Genomic DNA, 5688 nt, shown 5'->3' with positions numbered 1-5688 from the left:
GTCCCCGAGTAATCTGCATTGCAAATGACGTAAAGGAATTGCTTAAGGAACGAGCCTGGTGCGCAATCCAAGGCCCAAAGACAAGTCCACGAGTTAAAAGAAGTCAAGTAGCAGCTCAGCCAGTCGATCGACTACCACCTTCAGTCGATCGACCAATGCTCGGGTTCCAGAAGCTACTGTTTGCTTAGGCGCAGTCGATCGACCAGCCTTATCAGTCGATCGACCAGATTTCTATTCCAGACGTGAATTGAAAGACCGTGAATCTTGAAGCCCGTGAGGTTTAGGTTTAGGAAATAAGATGTTACGTTGATTGCTATATAACGTAACATAAAACCATCAGTTTGAAGGAGTTTTTTTATCCAAGTTCCTATCACAATTTCATATAGTTACTTTCAGTTTTAGATTATTCGAGTAATTAGGGTTTGGGATATCGATTTTAGCATTGGAATTCTGCCCTTGTTCTTAATCTTTCCTCTTAAATCTCGGTATTCATTCTGCCCTAATTTTAGTTTATTGTTTTACTTTCTTTATTAGTATAGATTTGATAGTTAGTGTCCCGGAAGCCAATTATTGTATTATCATTGTTGTTATTTACTTTAAGCATGAATTCAGTAATTATTATTAGTTTTATTGTTGTTTTTACCTTTAGCATGAGTAGCTAATTCTTTAGTGCTAGGATGTAGGAGATTTATGGCATAGGCGGCATTAGATCAGAGAAGGTTGTTTCGCGTGTTGGTCGATCGACTGACATTGCCAGTCGATCGACTGACCTCGTAGGGTTTTCCCTCGTTTTAATTGAATTTAATCTTATATTTAACGAATCGAATGCATGCGACCAGTTAGATACCTATTTCGTGACTGACCCATTAGATCGAAAGGTAGGGGAGGTTATTAGACCATCAATTAAATCGACTAGACTATGCTAAGATCGAAAGATAGGTATAGTTTAGACCGTTAGTCACTTTTCAGGACGAAAGTTAGTATTAGTGATACTAGGGACCCATAGCGAGATCGAAAGATGCTATTTGTTAAGAGTGGACCGAGAGGACCTCTTTATTTCCCGCCTTACCTGTGTTTGATTCAGACCGACTTAGTTTGCTGCCGCCAAAGCTATAATGAACCGACCATCCTAGTACCCTTCTTTTATCTGTTTAAATCATTTATTTAGTTTACTGTCTTTATTTACTATTAGATGTAGACCTATTCAAACCAACCCCCACATTTGTTACCTTAGACTAAATATAGAGCAACTAGAATTTACAACTACCTCCTTGTGGTTCGACCCTGTTACCACTAGCCTAGGTTAGTCTTAATAGGAATTATAAATTTTATCTTTGGTACTCACAGCGACGGGTATCAAATTTAATGCTTTAATAAAGTCTTCATTCATGTAAAACAAGAAGAAACTACTTTTCCTTTCTTTCTTTGATTTTTTTAACTAATAATCAATTTTTTCAGAAAAAAATATAAATTAGCCGAGTCTGAATTTTAATTTTGATCGTCGTATCCGAGTTCTTGATTTTGAGATTTTAAGGATCTGACACTCAAATCCGTACCCATGTCGGAACCTCGTATCCAAGTCCGAGCATCATAGGTGGAAGCTACAAGTAATTATCGCCTTTATGATTACACTTCGTGACTCGAGTACCGGTACTTTTCTTCGTAGAAGTGGTCCTTACAAATAATAATGAAATTGAAATTAATTCGTCTTATACAAAAATAAAAAAATTGACCCGGTTTTGCTAGGCTCATGAATGAGTATAGCTTCTATTTACAAACGGTCGTCATCAAAGTTTACAAATATTGACTAAATCATAAACTCGGGTTTAACTAAGATCAATCAACGGGCATCAATGTGTAACTGATTTTGTTCTTGTTCTTCTCCGGTACTGATGCAGAAACAATTGACTTCTTCTTTACGGCTTCAGCAACATAACCTGGTCGTCCACGGTGAAGACTCTTTTCTGATTAATATGAAGAACACTGAAGATCAGTTGGGTGCGTCAGATGTTTGGTTCGAAGAAACATCATGTTTGTATGTGCTACAGTTTTTTAAAAAAAATATGCAGTAGAACCATCATATTTCTATGCAATGTTGTTCAAATAAAAAAAAAATGGAAGGGGGTGGTGGGGTTCCCCTGCTTACCTGCTGCACCTGCTCCCGATTATGACTCGGTGCAAACCGAGGCCGCTTCCTGATGCCCTTCTGAATCCTTTTCAACATATTAATCAAGGGAGAGCTCAATTCTTCATCTGATGAAGAGGGTCCGTTGACGTCACTGTTGTTTCTCGAGTTCGTGCTGCTGCTGCTGTAACGCCCCGTAATTTTGGACCGTTAATATATTTCGGAAATGATTTATTAATCAAATAAAAGTTAATATTTAAGTATTTAAAGTAAAAATAATTCAAAGAAATATAATTTTATTATATTTTGAAGAAAAGTATTTATTTTGATAGTTTTGAGATGTTTAAAAATAGTTTAAACCGTGTAAAATCTTTTATTTCGAATTAGGGGCGTATCGGGGGGAAAATGACAATTCTTTTGAACGTTGGGTAAACGAATTTGGAAATGGGTAGTATGAATATTCAATTTTCTTGTAATCTCGTGTTTAAAAACTTTGGTCTTGACGGAATTTGCGTTTGACTTACGGATTTAATTATTATCAAAACAAGTCAAACCCGACTCGTAAAAATCCCGACTAAAAATCCCGCACCTCCTTTCCTCCTTTCCTTTCTCCCTTACACGGCACCCCCTTCCCCTTACCTTTCTTTTTTTCTGATTTCTTGTTCATCATCATCTTCAACATCCTAACATTTCCCAAAACACATTTCATATACATTTCAAGCTGTTTTGGCCATAATTCCTTCGTTTCTTATCGGATTTTCACGAAATTTACCTTTCCGGAATCCCCTCGCCGAGATCTACAACTTAGTATGTTCTAATTTCAGTTTTCATTAAGTTGTTTTAAGACCAATTTTCGGAAATTTCGGTTTATATACTTATCTTTGTGTTTTAATTGTTTATTTAGGTGAAGAATTGGAGGACGAGTTCGGGGACTCGTATATTGTAGAGGATAGCGGCTAGTTGTTGTTAGGGTTTCGGTTTTGAGGTGCTAATTGCTCATTTTCTAGCTTAAGGTAACATATTTCGAGTTACTCGACGAAAGATCGTCATATGTTGTGTTGTTTTTGTATGTTTTATGATTTTTGTTTGTATAGTAATTTTCACATGTTTAAAATGGTTGCATGCATGTCAATTGTTAGATTAAATTATCATAATAGCATGGAAATGATATGGGAACGATTAGATAATGCTTAAAACGAGTTAAAATGAAGAAAAACGGTAAAAAAAAGAGGGTGTAAGGGTGGCGGAGGCGGCAGGCAGCCGTGGAGCCCACGGCTAGCCCACGGCTGGCCCGGGTCGGTCCGTTACTTGTTTCGCGGTTTTCCATGCAAAATTTGTCATTTCAGGTTTATTAATGACATAGTTAGTATGAGTACACTTTAGGAATTGAATCAGATTAGTAAGAAAAATTATGTTAATGGTAAAACTATGCTTATATTAATAGTTATCACATGTTAGGATAGTTTACAAAATGAAATTGTAAATAATAGGCTCAAAATGAATTGTATAGGGATAATTGTAATGTTTTGTTGATTGTGCCGAAATCTGAGCCTTAGTCCCTTTGACTGATGCGATGTCAGTTAATTGAGTGATTGGTCACCGCAATTTGACCTGCACGCCGCAGGTGGGGTTGCGGGTAAAAATTCGGTTGAATGAATTAGATAATCGGCCTTTTTCTTGTTTTAGGCCATTTACTATATCTCTTTTTCACATGTGTAGTTAGTTGAATTTAAATAGCTTCTTATTTAGTTAGTTGAATTTAAATAGCTTCTTATTTTGTAGTAATGGCCCTAGATTCCCCTAAAGCCTTTAATATTGTTAAAGTTGCTAGAATTGGAAGTTAGTATTGAATTCTTATTGAGGACACTTTGTTGGATTTGTATCTTTGAATAGACAATTATATAGCCTTTCACATGATAGAATGTTAGAATTTATATTGGTAAGTAGGACTGTTTGCCCTCTTTGGTTAAGTGGGTGTCTTACTTGACTTGTGTGGTGAGTCTTGTGTGGTGTGGGCTAAAGTATTCAAGTCGGGACTAGTGGGACTAGGTCCTAGGTGAGTACTTCGGCCTTCATCATAGATAGGTCTTTATAGTCTTTGACGAGTATATGTTCACTGCTTGATAGCCTTTGTGTTCCTGACTAGTGGATGTTTATCCAAGTTGGGGCATGACCTCAGTTACTTATTTTGATAGTAAGGGGTCAGCTTAAGTACTAGCCAACCCTTTGGTGGACTCCTTAGGGTACTCACTTCACTTTGTTTTAAAAAAAAGTTGTGGGTCTTGGGTGCGGTGGTGTGTATCCGCATGTCTAGGTCTGCGCAGATTTTAGGCTAGGGTTGTGTTGTCTCTTGGCCATGTTTTATTAATATTAACCGCTGAGCCAAGATACCGGTTCGATTACCTTCCCTACCTCGTGGTATAGACTCGAGTTACAAAGTGACTATTGACCGTGCTAAGAACTTATGCCTGTCTTTGATATATTGCCCTTTCTTGTATGGTGATTTTATGAATCGTAATAGGTGAGATGTAAGCGGTTCTGATTGATAAAGTTTGGATTACTATTTGTTATATGATTCACATGATAGTTTAGTTTGGTCAGTTTAGGGGTCATTTGTTAGAATACATGATAAGTAAATGGTTTATCAAATTGTTTACATGTTACATTAATTTTGACGATTCGTGGCTGGGAGGACTCGAAGTTACTCCCCACTGAATTGTGGCTTTCGTGTTTGTATAAAATGCGATTGACAGGTTGTTGATGCTTTGTTGGGGGTCACAGACGAGCTAGTGAGCAAGGAACCTTGGACCTAGTTTGGCTTTCTTTTGTAGAAACCTTTTATCTTTTGGTTATGTATATAACCTTTAACTTTTGGTTTTGTATAAAATTTGAAGGGACATATGTCTCCCTTTTCTCTTTTGGGTTGTATCATTATGTACTTTCTTACCTTTAGCGGTGTTAAGTAAGTTAGATCGTTAGCAATTGCAGGTTTTGGCACCCGTCTAGTGGGAATGTTGGAGATGTTGCAATTGGTTTAGAAAATTTTTTTGAAATTGCAGGTTTTTGGCTAGTTGAACCAATTACAAACATATCCTACCAGTTTTTCTGTAGAATTTACGTATTTAATTAAGGCTTGATTCAAGGGTGTCACAGTTGGTGCTGTGATTGGTGGCCGTGCTGCTCTGATCTGTATCCCGAGGTATCATATGGCCCTCTACCAGCTTCTTGTCTTTCCACATAAGGAGCTCTTTTTGATAGTGGTCCATGAAAGCAATGCATCATGACCCACGATTATGCTTATACTTGATTTGGTGAAAGGTGTGATCAAGGCTATCCACCAGAAGCCCATCAAACACCTTAAATTGTTTGGGTACAAGATTGGGTCTATGATGTACCACCTTGTCGACGGAAAACAGTGGTGCAACAAGGGTCCCAAACTTGACCTGATCGCGTACGAGTGCTGGTAATCTCACCCTCTCATACGGTCTCCACAAAATGTCCTACAAAGAGAAAAAATAGGTTAAGTTTACACATGGTATAAGTAATCTACATTCTACAATCAT

General features: G+C 37.4%; 1 long non-coding RNA gene across 1 annotated transcript; it reads left to right on the top strand.

Annotated features, from left to right (window-relative positions):
• The first annotated feature begins 2750 nt into the window (after positions 1–2750).
• LOC141613480 (uncharacterized) lies at positions 2751–5088 on the top strand. Its single transcript, XR_012529247.1, has 3 exons — positions 2751–2932; positions 3030–3138; positions 4879–5088. It is a non-coding gene; the product is annotated as an uncharacterized LOC141613480 (long non-coding RNA).
• The last annotated feature ends 600 nt before the right edge of the window (positions 5089–5688 follow it).

This window comes from Silene latifolia, chromosome 11 (genome assembly GCF_048544455.1).
Source record: "Silene latifolia isolate original U9 population chromosome 11, ASM4854445v1, whole genome shotgun sequence".
NCBI classification, from domain to species: domain Eukaryota; kingdom Viridiplantae; phylum Streptophyta; class Magnoliopsida; order Caryophyllales; family Caryophyllaceae; genus Silene; species Silene latifolia.
The sequence above is the reverse complement of the archived record's forward strand: the minus strand, read 5'-3'. Positions and strand labels throughout refer to the sequence as shown.